Source organism: Chelonoidis abingdonii, chromosome 23, assembly GCF_003597395.2.
Source record: "Chelonoidis abingdonii isolate Lonesome George chromosome 23, CheloAbing_2.0, whole genome shotgun sequence".
NCBI lineage: Eukaryota > Metazoa > Chordata > Testudines > Testudinidae > Chelonoidis > Chelonoidis abingdonii.
In genome coordinates, this window is record NC_133791.1 from 11635777 (window position 1) to 11654959 (window position 19183).

Genomic DNA, 19183 nt, shown 5'->3' on the forward strand with positions numbered 1-19183 from the left:
ACTGTCTAGTGGTGAAAGCACAGGCTGGGCATCAGAAGATTTGGATCCTATTACCCATCACTGTGTGGGGTTCGACAAGTCACTGAACCCCCTTGGGCTGCCTCTGTAAGACAGGACTAAGACCTGCCCCAAAAGTGAATTGCATGGCTTCAGTGACTAACGTTTGCAAAGCACTCTGAGATCTTTGGATAGGAGATGCCAGAGAAGTGGAAAACACTAACTCCACTCCTTCCAGCCTGGACAGGAAATGACATTGCAGCCCACAACACCCCACTCACAGTACAGCCCAGCTACCACGCCATGATGGTACGAAGTCATCACAACACCAGACGCGTACCCCAGACGCACACAGGGGAGAGAATGGCTGGCAGACACCAGCCAGCACCATGGAGAAGAGCATTCCTGGATGAATACAGAGGGCTTGGTTTGTGTCCAGGTACGTGTGTGTGGGCATTTAAGGCCCTTCCATACTGTGCAGAGAACCATGCACAAGCTCAGCTGTCTGTCAGGGAGGTTTTTATTGCTTGTGTGGATCGGAAACAGAGTCCTATTATTGCTAAGGGAAGGGTTATAGCCAAAGTAAGCTATACTGAGGTGAGCAAGGGGCACTGCGTGGCAAGGCCTCATCTACACGATGGGTTAAGGAACCTGTGTAAACACAAACCAGTCAGTGCAACCACACTCTCCGCACTAAAATCAGTTTAAGCGTTGTCCCATCTCGGCACCTTTTCAGTTGCAAATGACCTCTGGGTATCCAGCCCACAATTCCCAGCTCTACTTTCAGAAGCAGTGCATTTTGGGAGATTTTGCTAGGTCACCAGTGCATTGCAGAACAGTAGCAGGAGGACTAGTTGAACTGTTTCGGTTTGTCAGGTATACACTGGCACCAAACAGGATGGATTTACAGTTATTAAACCTATCACGTGCTCCTCTGTTCTAACCAGCTATTAGACCATTCAGTGCATTTTTCTGTTCTACAAACATTCTAGGGGCTTCAGCCAGCTTAATTCATCTAGCGTAGAGAGGCATATGAGATACGAGAAGCCTGTCTAAGCCGCTCTTTCAAATTTGGCTCAAGTCAGTCGCAACTGAAATGACAATGAGGTAGCTGAGGTGCTGAGACCACGGCCCACCAATATTATCTCATTGCTTCCTTGTGCTTCCCCTGACTGTATCCACCAGTCATCTCTGGTAAGATAGTAAACTCTCTGGAGCAGGGGCCATCTCTTTGGTCTGTGTTTGTGCAGCGCCTGACACAATAGGGTCCCCGGTCCATGACTAGGGCTCTTAAGCACTACCACAGTACAAATAAATAAATAAATAAACACTGCCAACCGCAAGCATTCAAGGATCATGAGATTGGCTTAAAAACTATTCATGTTTTTGAAAAATAAGGGGTTGGGTTATTTGCCTTCTGGGCTTTGAGTCCTTAGGGGTCATGCTTGCAAGTGTTTCTCTGCAACCAGGAGGGCTAGATACTTTATTTATTTATTTTTTTTAAACAAAGGCAGAGATTCCCCTGTGTTCACAACCCCAGAAGCTGGGGCTTTAGGGAGAAAAGCCATCTGTCACGAGAAGAGATGACAGTGCTGCAGAAAGTCACCACCATCCAATGATGATTTGGCAGTCTATGTTGGGGGGTGGGCATGTCTCAGTGCAGCAGGTGGGTCACAGCTGGAAGGCTTCCTGGCAATCTGTCAGACAGACCAAGGGCTAAGAGACTGAAATCCCTGCTCTGCTCTACAAGTGGCCCTTCAGGTCAGGGTTGAGGTAAACTGGTGGGGGAGAGCCTGGCCTGGTGAAACAGAAGCCTTCAATCTCCAGGGCTGGTTGGCCAGGAGGAGAAAGCTGCAGATGAGGTTCTCTCTGAGCGTGGGGCCTATTTCCTAGCACTGCTTCAACCACGTATCCATGCCGAGTTCCTTTCGGCGGTGCCCACCGACTCCTGCTCAAAGCAGCACGTGGTGTCCAGGGCTCTAGGCCTCATTTTGACCCTGTGATCTGCACTCCCATCCCTGATTTCGCCATTTTTGTGCCCCATAATATTAATTTCTGGGCCCTGTGAGCCCCCTCTCCTGCCTTTCACTGCTTTAGTGGGCTCTGCTCACCAATCCCAATTATCCAATAGGCTGGCACCAGGACTCAAGTAAACAACACGGCAGAAAAACAAACCTAGAGATTCCACCCCCCAGTTGACCCACACAATGGTAAACCTGCTCCCAGTGAGGCTCTACCACACAGTCTCAGGGAACACCCCATACCTCGGCTCCAGTCTGTATCTAATCACCTAAGGGCCTATTAACAAAATAAGTAAATATTCAAATGAAAGTGGGAGGGTTTGGGCTTGGTTTGAGCTGGTTCTTTGCACCTTTTTTCCCCCTTTTCTCTTTTTCTCCGCCCCTCGCCAAGCACCGAACAAAAGGAAGTTTGTTGTCAGACTCGAACATTTCTTGGGCCTTGTCCGAGTTCCACCTTGTTTTCTTGTCTCCCCGCCCTGTATAAATAAAGCAAAAACCAACTGGCACCACCTGTGATGAAAGGACAACTAAGAGCAGAATTTTATCTTTCATTATTTTTTTTATTTTTTTACTGGCCTGAAGTTTTGGGCAAAGGACAAAAGGCATTGCTGGCTGAGCACAATTCCAGTAACTGAGTCACACTGAGACGCTACAGCTTGATCCACACAGGCTGCTGGCATAGCCAGGGGAGCCGAGACTCTGCTTAGTTAATGGCACGCAAATGCTAGCCCACCACAGCTGCAGACTCCCCCCATGCAGAAGGGGCAAAAAAAATCCCTCCAGTGACACAAGGCTACTCTACTTTGCAACGGGGCCGTGTGCAATCCAAATCCAGAGAGGAAAAGCTAGAGTCTCTCTTCCCTGGAGACTGGGGAAGTTCTGGAACTTGGAACAATGGACAATGAGGCAGATTTTTTTGTCTGAAGTGCACATAAGTTAGGCATGCACTGCAGTTAGCTACGCAGGAGAAGGGTAACCCGATTAGATCGTAAGCTCTTTGGGGAAGGGAACTATCTACTGTTACACAGTGCCGAGTACAATGGGTTGGTACCTCTAAGCACTACCACTATATAATCAAGTGAGTGGCTGCAAATGAAACCCTAGGCAATGCCCCATGAGGGTGCGTGCACAGTGCACATTTGACAGCATTTGACAGCACATGAAAAGACCCCACAATGCAATGGTGCATTTTGGGCAACTGGAGCGTGGGTCATCTCTCTGTTTATTTTCTGAGGCACTTTGGCCTCTCTTAATTGCCCTGTTATCCTCCACCTGTTCACTCTCCTTCCTCAGGCTGATAATAGAAAGCAGGCCATGCAGAGGGAGGAGGAGTTTGGACTGGCTCTTTGCTTTCCTTTTAATGAGATGTTTGTGTTCAGTTCGGCTCACTGAAACACAGGCCCGGTACCATTAGGAAATTCAGGCCATTGTAACTACAGCAACACAGATGCATGGGGGCAAACGCTTAGCGCCGACATGCATGCAGAGGGGCAGCTTGCTTTGCTACATTACTGGATCAAGGTGCCCCTGTGCAAACCTTGCTCTGCCCGGTGCAGCAGGTCTCTGTTAAGGATTTGCACATGGGCATCATTACATTGGTGATAATTTCATTCATGCAGACAAAGTCTCTGACTTTATGCAACATCAGCATCATTTCATGACAAAGCACATGAAGCACGGAGGCAGCTGAAAAAAAGGAATCCAGCTTTTCCAGGAACAGACAATCCAGATTTTCTGGTTTATATGTTTTCTCATCGGGATTTTCTTTGCTGGTCCTGGGACAGATTCCCATAGATCTTGATGGAAAGGGAAAAATATCAGAACAGCAACCCTGATCAGCCTGACTGAATTTCTCAAATGCCAGAATCTCCTCTTTGGGCAGAAATTCTAATTTGTTTTCCTGCAGCTACACAGGTAAACCTGCATCCATCTCCCCCAGGAGGCGATTTCAGCTCTGCAGCTGCCTAGGGGTTCTGGTAACGTAGTAACAGGGAAGCTTGGACATGCCCACTCTGGAGACATTCTTGGTGAGGATACAGTGACTTCTCAACCACTGGCACAATAGGATTTAACATCAGGAGAGACTTCCTGATGGTGAGGCCCATTAAGCAGGGGAGCAACCTCTCAAGGAACTGCTGGGATCACTTCAAATGGAAGATGTGGGAGTTTTCCCTGCAGCGTAAGAGCGCCAGGTAGGTGAGGGAAGGCAACAAGTAGGTCTTCCCCATAAGACTCTACAGGGCCAGTAGCTTAGCCTCTCTCCCTCCATACTAGACCTTCAGAGTTCTCTGACCAGGTGGGAGCCCAGAATGCCATGTACAGTTTGGGGTCCCAGGACTGGATCCTGCCACTCCTTGCTCATACAAGCAGCCCCACAGACTTCAGTGCAGGATCAGGGCCTATATGCCCAGCTGAAGCCCTCTCTCTCCAAGTATTCCATCCAGTTCCAAAGTGCCCAGTGGGTTCCAATGCTTCGGGTTGCCCTGTGGTTTGTGTGCATGCGATGTAGGGGGCAGCATCACCTGAGGGTGGGAACAAGTAAAGTCATGGTCCTGTGAGGATACTGCGGGTGTCAGTGGCTGAGGAGCTAAGGGGCCAGAGGCTGTGTGCTGGGCTGAAGGATTGTGTCAGGCTGTGTTTTTCCTCAGCCGGCAACGCCAAGCCTGGCTACTGAGTTTACACAGCGAGGGTGAGTCGGAAGAGGCAGCACGGTGGCTGTAAGCTGGGAGCCTCTGTGCGCTGAGCTCCTGGTTGCATGCTTTCATTAAAACCAGAGCAAGAAAGTGCAGCACAAACACCACCAATCTAAGGCCAGGGATGAAACATTCCTGCCAGCAGATCCAGCAAGAAGAGTCACCTTAACCCTTCGGGGGCCGAGGCAACAGTAACAACACAGGAGGTGACAGTGAGGAGGCGTGAGGTTCACATTCATCCACTTCCATCTGCTCTTGGGAAAGTAGCTCCGCAGGCGCCTCCAACCCCAGAGCGAATCGTGCTGAGGAACGCATTCTTCACAAGAGCTCCTGCATGCGGCCAGGGACAGACCTAGCTTCTGAAGGGCCCTGTGCCAAATGAGATTGCCCAGCCCCAGGACGTCTGTAACTTGCACAGTACATCCAGGAGCAGCACAGCATGGCAGGTGCATGGCGGAGATGTTAGAGGGACACAGGAAGGTTTGAGCAACTCAGGCCTCGGTTCAGCAAAGCTTTTATGCACATGCTCAACTTTAAGCACATCCATGGACCTCAATGACACATGCTTAGGTGCTCTGACGAATCAGGGCCCAAACGAGGAGGGTCAGGGCACCTGTTACTGGGGTCAAGGCTGGGCAGTTTTGTTCATCAACTTAAAAAAAGTACCAGCAACTGTGAAAGAGCTGGACCCAAGTTTATCATTCAAGACGTACAGCAGGAAAGGTCCCCATGGACCAGAAGGTGGGGAAGGGTCTACACAGGCTGGGAAGGAGCAACAACAAGGGAGACCTGTTCAAACATGTGGGGCCTAATGGGCATCAGGCTTGGTGTCTGCCTAGGGCCAGCCTTGGATCCACGTAGCCTCCACTCATGCTGCCCTCTGCCCAGTCTCTTGGGAAGTTCTGCGAGGGTTTGGTGAAGCCACGGTGGCCAGTCCAGCCCATCCAGCTCCCCTAATGGCTGCACTGAGGATGTGCCCATGGTCAGCCTCATTCTGTCTTTGCAAAATCCTTCAAATTCTTGGGGGGCAAAGCTGTACTGCTCACAATTAGTATTTTCATTTGCATTGCAGTTCTGCCCAATGACCCTTATTGGGATCGGAGCCCGCATGCACACACCTAGACACGGTCCCTGCCCCAGAGAGTTTGCACTCAGATTTAAAACAAGAAAAACGAGGCAAACAACAAGAAGGAAGGCAGGATGTGGGGTGAGGAGGCGCTGCAGGGTCAGGCACTAAGATGAGCTTCCCCCCATGCTGCTCAGCCCAGCCATCACTAGTTGGCCAATTACTGTTTATTTGGGGATCTGCTTTCACCAAAATTTTATTGTATATTTTTGCCAAGTTCTGCTTCAGGGCAAATAACCTCCAAGCCCGTCTGTATTGGGGTCGGCGGCAAAATAGCCATTGTCTCAGCTTCCCAGGAGTGCCAAGCCTGCCTTGAAATTACCCGTGGTGATGGAGCTGTCAGTTAAACGGGGCTCGGTACCTTTTGTAACAAATGCTGAAATTAGGACTCAGCTTTCACTCAGCTTGTGCTTAAGCAGACGCCCAGAGACTTCAAGTGGGAACAAGCCTGAATAAAGACTACGGGAGCAGGCCTTAGACTGTATATTGACCAAAGCCTGCCCACAGCCACAATGCAGTGAATGCAGTTCTGCTGTGCAAAGGCAGAGGGCACTATTTTGGGGCCTTGCACAAGGCAGTCCATATGCAGTTCTGCTCCCAGGCAGGCTCCCTGTCAACTGGAGAGCATTTGTGGAGAGTAGGCTGGGGTGGGAGGAATGGAGGCATGGCCAGTAGATCTGAGCCTATGCGGCTCAGCCAGCCATTCCCCCATGTGAGGGAGGGCACAGGTTGCAGGGGCTAAGCATGGATGCAGTAACAGTCAGAACAGCCTGTGCTGGGGAGACCCTCTTCCTGCCTAGATCACAGCCACACGTGCTGGGTGTGTGTGTCCAGGACTGGGCCCTTTGAATAGGGTGGGAGCATGTGTGTTCAGCAAAGCTGGGGGCCCCAGAAGTTGTGAATGTCAAGCATACCACGACTACTGAAGCAGACGGTTTCAGATCCTGCCGAGCCAGCTTGTGGCTGGATTCAAAACTGAGTAAATTTACAGCTGTAAGCTGGGAGTTTATACAACTCCTAACTTGTTAGGGATGGCTGATCAAGCCAGCACGCTCGCTCCCCAGCCAACAGGGCTTGTAGCAGTTAGATCTTTGAACACACATTACATATTATTATTTCGTTAACTTTGCATAAAGGAGAGGAGATGGGTGGGGGGTTAGAAGGGTGCATCTGTTTTTGTCTCTCCCCTGATCTTTCCCCAAAGCCGCATCCGAACACACACTCAACCTGGATCCACTGTGGCTTCTTCAGAACGCCAGTCACCTGGGATTGTCGCATATATCATAAAAACCCCACTGGGCAGGATTGGGAGACCCTCACTCACACCACCAGCACTTTATGTGTAAGGAGCCCCCTGGAAACCAGCGAGACTACCTGTGGAGAGAGGTATTACACACTGAGAGTGAGGGCCTCACAATCCAGCCCCTATGGTTGGCAGACTCCAGCAGGCATCGCAGGCACCAGCTCCCACGCTCGGCGAGTGCTCAGTTACTCCTGCCTGCAGCGCAACCAGCTCTGCTATGAGTTGGCTCAGTGCAGGAAAACAGCACCTAACAGAGCCCTTCCTGCAATCAGCTTCTCAGGGGCACACCGGGCACCAGGCTTCCCTACCAGGTCAGGCTCACACATAACTGTACGTGAAGTCTGAATGCTCTCTTCCCCCAAGAAGCAGGGTTGGGTAGCGCAGTGCAGTCAGCAGCATCCTCCCACGCTACTGAGTACAGGACGGGACTTTCAGAGACCCTAGATGGTGACGCATGGCTCCTCAATCTGGGACTAGAGAACCACAGGGTCTGGCTGCACACAGCAGCTTCAGTCAAGAATCCTCTTGATACTCATTACAATCAAAGTCTCGGCTCTACTCTGAAAGCTGTTCTTAATGAAGAAGCTCAAGGCTAAACAAACTTGGAAGAAGGCTGGTCCAGTGGTTAGGACACTAACCTGGGACTACAGAGACACAGGTTTAATTCCCTGTTCCCCATCAGACTTCCTGTGTCACTTTGGGCTAGTTAGTTTCTCTGGGATTCAGCTCCCCATGGGGTTTACATCACTCCCCTACCTCACATGGGTGCTGTACAGCGAAGTACTTTAAGGTCTGTGAGGCAAGCAGAGGGCTATGATGATGTGGGCCACAGACACAGATAGTCATGGAGACTGAATCCCCCATCCTGGGAGAAAGTAGTTGCTCCTGGACACAGCTGAGATGTATCAACAGGACTCCATCTCCCCTGTCTTCCACTCTGTCCTGCACACATAACCACTCAGAACATCAAGAGCATACATGAGTTAAGGAGCCAGATGAGGCTTTAGAGAGTCGCTCGGGCAGGATCAAATGCTCTGTTAGCATCCAGCCACCATCTAAGAAAATAAAGCAGTTGGGGTTTTTGGTGAAGTCTGACCTAGAGGCCTGGGGTGGGGAGAAATTTCCTCTCTCCTTGCTCAGCGGGCAGAGATCATGCTGCCTGCTGCTGCTCCCACAGTTTAAAATACTTAAGTCCTCCAAGGGGCAGCTTAATTTTCTTTTTTAAAAGAAAAGTGTCAGTCTAATTAGATAAATCCTCTGAGCACGTGGCCTGGAGTTCGTCATGGAAATTAACCTCCTCAAAAGATCACAGTTACTGAAATAAGAAACTGTGTGTTTTGGCATAGTGCAGTGAAATGGGAGCTGCAGGCTGCATTTCACACACCTTCTCTTTCATAAACCTGCCGCATTTCATATCTGTCCTGCCTGCCCCTAGCATGGCACCAGGACTTTATCTCCAACGCCTGTTTGCAAATCACTGCTGAGAGGCTATGATAACCCATGGGAGTCTCAATGGGTTGCCGGCAGGAGAGCACGAGGCTACCTCGGTAGAAAACTGGCCCGACACAAGGCACTGGTGTGAAGGGGCCAGTTCCTTGATCCCTGTCACTGACTAACAGTCTGACCGAGAGGGCATGCTGCAGACACAGTGACCATGGCAGCCAACCTGGGAACTGTTTTGCCAGCCTCACTGTCCAACAACCAGACAAGAATGAACCTACACTGCCCTCCCTCCCCTAGGCTTGGGGCAGGCTGAGCCAGGTGGAAGGGAACAGCTGGCGGGGATGGTCCCCCATCCACTGGGCTCAGCCTGCCTGCAGTCAGGACACAGAAGGCTTTCCCAATGACTCCATAAGGGGCAAAAGAAGGTGCAGAGTGTGGCAGGGATTGGAGGTGGAAGCCCTGCTCCCCTGGCCATCAGCACTAGGAGCAAAACCACAGATTTAAATCTATACCAGCTTCCCAGGGTCCCATGTTCCCTGCCCTCGCCAAGCACCCCAGAACACACATCATTACAGACACACGGCCCTTCGACGGCAGCTTCTTCAAGAGGATCCCCAAGCACTTTAAAAAGGTGAATGAATGGCGTCTCCAACTCTGTTTTACAGCAGGGTAACTGGAGGGTCAGAGCCGAAAGGTGACTTGCCCAAGGTCACACAGCGAGTCAGTGGCACAGTCAGGAGAAGAACCCTGCTCTTTAGCCTCCCAGCAAATTTTAACCACTAGACTGTCCTCCCAGCCTCTTGGACTAACTAGTGGCAGGAGTTACGCTCCCAGCCCGAGCTCAGTAGGGACTCACACATAGATCTCAAGGACTGAGACTACACTGTACCCTCCGTCTCACCAGTTAGCTAACAGGGCATAACTGCACCAGGACTCCCTACAAAATCCAAAGTGCTTCGGTCACAACCCACATCTTCTCCATCCCTCTCCATCCCAAGAAGGTCCAAGGGTTCTACTGCTAAGCCTTCCCTGTCCATACTGTCCTTCCAAAGGAGCTGCTCCAGAATTAAGAGCTCCAGGAGAACCTATGCAATCTACATCCCTTCCTCCTAGCAACTGCTAGGCTGGGCCACCCTCTGTATGTAGCCCGGTTTGGACCCGACTTGCGGACTATCTCCAGATAAGGTAGGACAAAGTGCCCTCTGGCCTTAGGGCTCCCAGGTGGCTGTTTCATTTCATTTCAGCATTACTGATGGGAGAATGAAAATAAGGCACTTTCTGGAAAGAAAACATGGCTTCGTCGAGCAAAACGTCAGGCATAGGGAAAGGGCCAAAGGCACAAACCAATGCGCTGCTCTGCAATCTAACATCAGCCCCATGTGTCTTCTAACATGCAAAGCTCGGGGCTAGGTAGCTCAGGGTATTGGCATTGGCATACAAAGATTTTTTTTTTTACCTCCTGACAACTGGTTCAATTCCAGCCCAGGTTGGTAGCAAGTGAAATTTACTATCCAACAGCTCTTCAATGGCCTAAACAGGAGTTTGACGGGCCTCCGTGCAGTTCCCAGGGCACAAGGCTCCACCTCCTTGTCGCAACTGGCACTAGTTAGTGGTCTCAGCAGACAGGTCAAGGACTGGATGAGCCATGGAGACTGAACCCCCACCTAACCTCTAGGTGCTGCCTCCAGCTCAGGATGGGATCCCCTGGGGAGGGTGGCATTGGGGAAGCAGATGTTGCCACTACCCAGGATAGAGCTGTTCTGCAGATGGAGACCTTCGGTCCCTAGCATTGCAAACCTGGCCCCAGTTAAGAACTATTCTTTGTCAAGTGCAGGCTAGCCCTGGGACTCACCTATTCCAACAGCACTGCAACGAAGCACATGAACACAGGCACTCAGGGCTTAGTCGGGGTATGGCCTTATTAATTCAGGCCTCTCACACAGACTGATCAAAGTCACATTATCAGGAGGACCCTCCCATGCTAGCTATAGGCACATACTGTCACTCAGAGGTAGGTCAGCTCACACAGCTGTCTCAAGAGAGGGGATGCTCTCAGGTGCTATGCCCTCAGCTGGCAGGACCACATGATCTAGAAAAGGACCTAAAGACGCAGAGTTGCGTCTGCCTCTTCTATGCAGCCCTCGAGGCCTAGGATGCCATCAGCAATTGCCAGTACCTACCCTATGCGTTCATCTACAACTGACCTCAGGGCAGAAAAAGGTCTGGCAAAGGGGCAGGGAGCTATGAGCATTTCTGAAGCTCCTAGCTTCGCAGCATACATGTAGCATGGCGAGGAGGGTCCTGCAAACAGGTGGACGTGAGACCCTTCTTCCAAAAGAAACAAGCGTGCCCTTTGTGGTGGGCATGGTAAACGTGCAATTACAATGCAGGCCCTAACAAAGCAAATGGCCTCCCAATTCCATTTAGAGGGGGTGCAGGCAGCCAAGGCCTTTAACACACTTTACTCATTTCTCTCTCACTTGCATGAAGGCTTGGATGTTCCAACACGATCGGGGACATAGCCCCCAGCTGTGGGGCGACAGGATGCACAAGCCCATGATCCATCCAAAAGTGTGTCTGCCTTTTTCTGTCAGCCTAAAGTTTAAATAAAGGAGCCCACCAGACGGAACGAATACATGCTTCTCTCTCCCCCAGCTGGCTTACCAAACCATTCCTATACTTTAAGCCACCTAGTGTCCGAAGCTGTGCGTTCAGGATGTGTCCTCCTCTTACAATTAAAGGCAGATTCCTTAGGAAATACAGAAAAGAAGGGAGTTCCCACGAGATGGAAACAAAAAGGGGCTGGGGGGGGGGGGGCTGCAATGAAGCACGAGCCAGAGACTGCCATAGGCTGGGGAAACGGGACCAATATTTTAGGCACTACACTGTGTCTGGTTGAAAAGCAAAGCACGATGCGCACAGGGGCAGCGGGAGCGAGTGTAAAGCCAGTGCGGCATGATTTCAGGTAGAGCGGACACACAGAATGGGGTAACTGGAAAGGGGGACAGGCAGTCTCGCCTCAGTTCTGAAGTTTGTCACCGAGTGCTGGTTTCAGAGGCCGACGTTTTGACTATGATGGCCAGCTCTGCTCTTCTGTCTCCGAGAGAAACTCGGAGAGAACTTTCCCCAGCACGGGCCGGTGAAACAAAATTGAAGCAGCCGATGGGCACTCCCCATGTTAGCCCACGCCTGGTTTCTTAGAGACCACTTTCGTTGGCAGCTTCTCTCCTGCCCCCCGCCAATCCCCTCCTCCTCATTCTCTCTCTCTGTGTCCTCGAGACTCCTCTCACCTTGAGGAGTGTTAGGATTACCCAGCATTTACACTCAATGCTCCTCTTTATTCCTTAAGACTTATTAAGAATGATAATGAGCTCCAAAGCAGCCACACGTCCCTCTCTCTCTCCTACTCTCCCCCCCCACCTCCACCCTTCGCTCTCTCTCTACGTGCCTTTTCCGTCAAAGACACACAGGACAAATCCGACCAAAAAAGCCTGACAATATGGATCAAGGACACTGGGGGATTTATATTCCACAAATCCAGCCTTTTTTTTGTTTTTATTATTTCTGTTCAAATTCCACCCCCTTCTTTCCCCTTTGCCCCCACCCCAACCCTCTTGGACTTTGTAACAAGAAAAGAAGAAGAAGAAGAAGAAAACTGCTTGCCTGAAAACCTCGTTAATGTGGAGCTCTTAAACGGTTGATTAATTTTAGAAAAATTTACGATGCGCTCTTGCTTCTCTTTTAAGCTCCAGTCTTCTTCACCCAAAGCAAGTTAACTTTAAAGGCCCCCTTGTGTGCCCACTTGCCCCTTCTTCCCCAGCACCATATTTGTAGACGCAAACATACAGATGAAACATAAATACAGTGACAGAACAGGGAAACAACTGCTCTGACGGGTGGCTAAAATGGTTCAATTCAATTCCCTTTAGCACAGCCAAGAAATCACAGTCTGCAAAACTCCCAACTTCCAGCTATTTAACTTTTCATTTAAAAAAAAAATCCACTACAAATTGGTCAATTTAAAAAAATAAAGTAGACATTATTTTATTTTAAGAGACAAGTCTTCCCAAGTTCGATCTGTTCACTTCACAGAAGCGCCCTGATGCACAGCTGCATTCGAAACCTCAGAGTTCTTCCAAAGCCACCTTTAAGCCAGCTGCACTTCACCAAGGGGAAAGAACGGAACCTAATGAAATTTAATATATACATTTTTAAGCGTGCCCTGATCTATACTTTAATATTTCAGAAATCTCCCAAGCTCCCTCCTGCCCAGTATTTGCTTTTATTCTTTGTCTCCCTCTGCTAGAGTCTGTTTTTCTGATATAGACATCAGAAGGTTAAGGGCTCAATTATCAACTCTGCTGAAACCTCAGCCTTACAATACTTACGGGCTTCTCTTCTGATCTTTAGAAACTAAATAGCAAAATCTCTTCTTCTTCATGTTTTTTATTGCTATTATTGTCTACTGCCTGTAGGTTCTGATCACTGAACTTACAAACCTCTCTGGAAGGTAGGGATGAGGGAGATATGGATTTGGAAAGAAATAATAATACAGAATTCTAAAGGTGCCTACTTCAAGTGAACCTGAGGAGCCCATGTCTCTGAACCCCAAAATAGCATCCACACAAAATATGATCCAAGCAGTTCTCATTAACACAAAAATCAGTAAAAGAAAAAATTGGGAGGAAGTGGCTCTTTGATTAGTCTTACAAAACAGAATGGAAACAGATTTTAAGAGTTAAAGTATCAGTGCTGTGGAATATGGAATATTACTAGCAAAGTAGTGTACTTGATTTGATCACATGGGAGTTGTTTTTATTTTTTAAATATATGATGCACACAAAAGCTTTGGTTTATGGAATCGAACAGTGCTTTCATCTCCTCAGGAATTTATACAGACGAATAGTATCCTTCTGAAAATTAAATTAACAAAAACATACAAGGATGAAAGGAGGCGCGCAGGAAATCACCAGTTCAGTAAATCACAATCACTGGGTTGGACAGGTAGCAGATTCTGGGTTAATAGGAAGAATGAGAATTGGAAAAGGTAAGGATCACCCTTACACCCGAAATAAACTATCTGCAATAGGTTCTTGTAAGGTAAGTCTCAAGTTTATATGGACTGACTTTTTTTTTTTTTTTTTTCCCAAAAGTTTGTTTTTCCAAATAGCTTCACTGTTTTGGATGGAGTAAATATATATCTATACATCTATAAAATCAAGTAATTAATTCTTCCCTGGAAACTGTCTGAATTACAATCTGTTAGATCCAGATGAGTTTGCTTTTTTAGTCATTGACTCCCTCCTACACACACACACACACACACACACACACACACTGATTTCCTCAAGGAGAAATAACCCCCTTCTCTCCCCAAACCACCTTCTTCTGCTGTACAACTACCAACTGAACTCAAGCTTTCAATGGGTTTTCCCTGCACCAGGGCTTTGCTCTGAAACTACAAGAATGACAATGTCATGTGTGGGGAAAGCTGACACTTACAGCTTTTAAAAAGAAATGGGAAAAAATAAGCTGTTGACTTCTTGGTTAAAGTATTCTCTTGTTCTAACTTATGTTCTTATGTCACTGGGCTAAAAAAAAAGAAAAAAAAGAGGGAGAGAGAGATATGACTTTCCTTGAATGATCTGTTTAACCTAAGCCAGAGGAAAAAAAAAGAAGTCATTAATTACTTATGTGAGCTATTGCTTCTGAAAGACAATAAACCTGCCTGGTCGCCATGGATATGACATATTTGCTCTGAAAACAACACAATAATTAGCAAAGGGGAAAGATACAAGGAGAATATGCAAACTCCTGAGTTTAAAGCCATAGTGTTTCCTCCCCCCCTCCCCCTTTTACTTGTCAGAGTCAATTCTGTTTGCAATTCAAATCAAACAAATAACAAAAGGTTTACAAAAATATATTTTTAAAAAAAGAAAAACAGATTGACTGCACTGATGAGCCAATAGAAAAAATAATAATGAGACGTATATATAAACCAAACAACTGCAAAGAAAATACTCTTATATGGTGAAATTAAACACATATTTAGGGTTGTTTTGGTTCCAGTTATTACTTGCATTTTTAAAAGAAGAAAAATACAGAAGTGTATTGAAAGAAAAAAGGAAAGTATTTTAGGAGACAAAGCGTTCTGAGGATGCAGGTAGGGAAAAAATGCGGAGTTCACTTGGATATTAAAAATGCATCATATGGGTCATTATTTTCTTTTTAAACCTACAGCTTTACCCCCAAGAAGATGAGCAGGAAACACAATAGCTTTGTACTGTGTTTGTCAGCTTGATAAATACACGAGCTCATGGTGAGTTCACAATTTTTAAGTATGTCAGAAATGTAAGACACTCTCCCTTTCCTCCATGGATAATGAAAAGAGAGGATCTTTTCTTAATTAAAAGAATAAAAACTGAATCAACTGCAGAGATTCTCCTTTAAAAACTGGATAAATGTTACAGTGAAAATGCTTTTTATATTTCGCTCTCATTTAGCTGAAACAAAGACTATTAAAACCTTCTCTAATGCGATAGCCTTCTGGAGTCTGACCTTCTACATTTAGAAAACAAGTAATAAATATACCCTAACATGCACTTTATCTGGAGAGATATTTGACTTTGAACTTATTCTAACATTTAAAAGGCTTGGGAAGTATAAGAACAACAATGTAGTTGCTACAAGTTTTTTGGTTTTATTGCTAAAATAAATCTCTTAGAATAAAATGAGCTGATTAAGGAAACATCACCCTGATAACACTTTTTTCCCCTTTTTTTTATTTTTTTAAACAATAGTTTTTAGCTGGACTCTTTGATCTTGAAAGGGTTTTCTATCTGGTCTGATGAGGGGGGAAAATGATCTGTTTTAAATGATGATGCAACTAAAGGATCAAAGCCCTGACTTTCTGCTAATCATAATTAGCTCTGTCTTACACAAAGCTTCAAGTTCAGATTATTTTAAATATATTAAATATAAAGGAGGCCAACACAGCCACTGAAAAGGTAAAGTCTGCAAACAAAAGGGGACACTGCCCCTTTAAACGTTTTAGTGCATATGGAGTTTGATTTCTGAAAGAGATCAGTTTAACATCTCCATAGAAACCAGCAACAGATTATCATCAACAGAATAAATAACTAGTCTAATAAATTAAACAGGAGGCATAAGATCTGGAAACTTGATTACTGAAGTTGAACAATATTCCCCCATAAACTCTTTCTAACTGCTTCTAAGGTAGCTAACAAGGTAGCAACAAAGTATAAATAAGAAAGTGGGTGTAGGAAGGGAGGCAGGGAAACCACTGGGAAGCAGAATTCCAAAGCCCTGGGAAGAGATTATTTCACCTTAAAAGTTATTACAGCAACAACAGAAATAAATATGTCTCAGTAATTTGGGGGAGGAGGGGAGAGAAAACCATTTTCAAAGGGAAAAGGTTGTAGTGGCTGCATATGCAGTTAAGCGTGGATGGAGGGGGCACATGAAATTTGTGTGTGAAGTACATCAAAAGTTTCACCTCTCTCCCACGCTCCCCAAAAAATCTAGGCAGATGGATTTAACTCAGAGTGATTCAGATCAATCCTCAGACACAACCCATCCAGAAAGTTTTCCAAACAAATTGCTCAGAAGGTGCAGTGAGCCAGCCTCCAGGCTGGGATCAGAGAGCCCCTTCCAATCTCATCCTTACCCCAAATTTCATCACCCTTCACCAAATGTGCCAACTTTCCCAACGGCTCATCCTCTCTGTCTCCTGCCACCCCAACCGGAAAACAAAAAGAAGGAACAACTCTCTCTCCACTACTCCAGGAAGGTTGTCATGGTACATACACACTTATCTCCCATGAAATCAACACCAACAAGTTACTGGTCAATGTCCCCACTCCCAGACTATGCTGGTTCACTTCTTCCCAGCCCAGCTAAGAAGGTACAAATCTAAAGAACTCTCTGGATTTATAGACCCTAAGAACAAGTGCACCTAATTCTCTCTTTCCAATTTCCTGGAGAGTCTGAGAAAGCGTGACCGCTGTGCCAGAGATAACCCTTATGGGCTCATCACTGGCTGGGGAGCCATTAAAGATTTGGGGAGGCAGATCAAAAGCAGGCAGTGCCCTGGGATATTAACCCTTCCCCATCCAGGGGACAGGCACACCCCTGCCCTGCTGGGTTTCCAAGGCTTTTTATTTCTCCTTTTTTGTCAATGCCTCAAAGTGTCTTTTCCTGGCGGGCCCCAGTTTGACTGACGGGTCGGACACCTGTTCCCTTGTCCTGAGAGTCTCCAAACATGGAGAGTAGCATTCACCAAAACCCTACTGATCCCAGAGCCCGCCTCCCTCCCCCCAGCGCCCTCAACCCTGCTCTCCTCATTCCACCCCATGCTGATATCTACCCCCGCCCCGCACAAGCCAAGCAACCCCCCCCCTCAGCCCAGCAGTACAGCCCCCTTACCCCTACAGCGCCCCTCTGCGCGCCCCGTGCCCGGCGCAGCCTGAGCCTCGCCCGGCCGCGGCAGCGGATTTGAAGACAGGAAAGAAAATGAAAAGAAAACGAGGGGAAAAAACTTCCTGGCTCAGGATGGCAAATCAGCTGCGCATTCTGCAAATGCCACTGGGTAAAAATAACCCACGGCTTCGCCCGGGGGCCGGGCACCGACTCCCCCAAACGCGCACCGAGCCCGGGGTCCGGGCACACCGGCTCCCCCACACTCGCGCGCCGAGTCGGGAACGCAGCGCAGCTCTCCAGGGAGCGCACGGAGTGGGCCCGGGCACCTCCCCGTTCCCGAGCGCACGGCTCCCAGCTCTGCTCCATCTCCGCTCCGGGACCCGAGCGTCCGGAGCCAGCTGGGGGAAGCGCCAGTCGCCGGCCTCCAGCCCCGCCGCAGCACTTTGGAGAAACTTCCCTGGCATCGATCGCCTGCCGCCTCCGCCCGGGGACCCCCAGCCTGTCCCCGCGGCCCGCCAGGGTGCCCAGCCTCACGTCACCCCTCGGCGCTTTCCCTTCGCTTCTCGCCCAAGTTTCTGTTCGCAAAAAGCCAGGGGGCATCGCCGCTGCGCTCCCCTTTCCCCCATCAGCTGCGCCCCACGGGACCCCCTCGCTCAGCCACTGGGGACCCGGGGTACCTGCGCCCCTGGCAGGGATCAGAGCGGGACAGGGCGGCGGAGAGGACCCCACGCCTCTCCCAGCCTCTTCCCCTCCCCCATTTCCACGGCGATTTTTAAAAGTCCTGGAAATTGTCCGGCACAACCGGCCTCCCCCAACAACAACTCCTCAGCTCCGGAGCCGGCACCGCTCTGCCTCCCCTGGGCCCCCTCCACCCCCAGCCGAGCTGACGGGAGCACAGGCGCCCTCCCCGCCCCCCCGCCAGCCTAGCATGAGAGTCCTGGACCCCGCTGCCCCCTCCCCTGGTTCACTCCCCGGCGAGGCAGACCGCTGCACCCCCAGCCCCGCAAACAGACGCCCAAAGTGCCAGGGCCGGAGCCGCGAGTGCAACCCCTCCGCAGAGGGAGCGCACCGGAGCCCCAAGCAGCCTGCACTGCCCTCCGGCCCTGCTTCCAGAGCGCTGCCCCCCCCCCCGTCCAATAACCCCCTCGTCCAACTCCTCCCCCCGCCCAGAGCAATGCCCACCTGCTCTGCCATGTGCCCCCCCGCCTCCCTTCTCTCCCAGGGCCATGCCCCTGCCTCGCAGAGTTGGGTGGCGGCCGAGGCAGGGACTGGGTGGGGGTTCCGGGGGGCAGAGGCTGGGGCAGGGCAGAGCAGACAGGCTTACCTGCACTTGGGGCGGCTTTGGGTGACTTTCCAAGTCAAGGGAAATGTGTGTGTGTTTGGGATGAAGTCTGCAGCGCGCATGCGCCATCAAACTTGCCCTGATCCCGGATTTTTTTTTTCCTCCTCTCTCTCCCCTTCGCTTTGATTATTGAATTTTCCTATTTCTAACAGGGGGGTGGGCGGCGCGCAAAACCCGGACTGGATCCCGGCCACCCTCTGCCCCGGGCTGGGGGTGGGGGGGAGAGCGGCAGAGGGAGCTGAGCATTGAATGGACTCGGCTCCAAGCAGGCAGGGAACCTAGACAAGGGAGGGACACCTGTAAAACCCGGACTGGATCCCGCTACCCTGGCAAGAAAAAGGGAGGGGTTGTGCCCACTTCCCAGTCAACAAGGGCAACTCCGCCTTCTCCAGTCACCAGGGCACTTCCTTGCCCTGCCCCTGTCACAAGCGGATCCCTCAGCCCACTGGGTGCTTTCTCCTGGAAATCTCTAAACTCCCCAACTTCAGGCAACTTGCTGAAAGTTGTATGAAAGAGCCTAGTTTTTGCAGCCTGGTGAACTTTGCCACCCTAGTTTCTTCGAGCTACATTTAGCTGAGATCCTTCCTTTCTCTATGGGATGGTCTATGCCTTTTAAGTGACAAAGGAGGGGGGCTGCTTATATCCTTAACTTGGATTTCATTAGCAAACCACTCTGTGAGTCTATTATAGTTTATGGCCCCAATCCTGCAAGTATGTATGCCCATGAGTAACTTTGCACCCATGGGCCCCAATCCTGTAATACACACCATGTCAGCAGGCCCCTGCACTTGGGAACAGCCTTTAGCAGGCTCTGCCCAG

General features: G+C 49.3%; 1 protein-coding gene across 2 annotated transcripts in view; it reads right to left on the reverse strand.

The window, feature by feature from the left end:
- The window catches only part of CASZ1 (castor zinc finger 1), a 268084-nt gene extending 249662 nt beyond the window's left edge, over positions 1 to 18422 (reverse strand). For both annotated transcript variants that reach the window (XM_075060343.1, XM_075060342.1), the window contains exon 1: positions 18347 to 18422. The gene's annotated coding sequence lies outside the window, so the exon portion shown is untranslated. The remainder of the gene's footprint in view (positions 1 to 18346) is intronic.
- Positions 18423 to 19183: the final 761 nt, after the last annotated feature.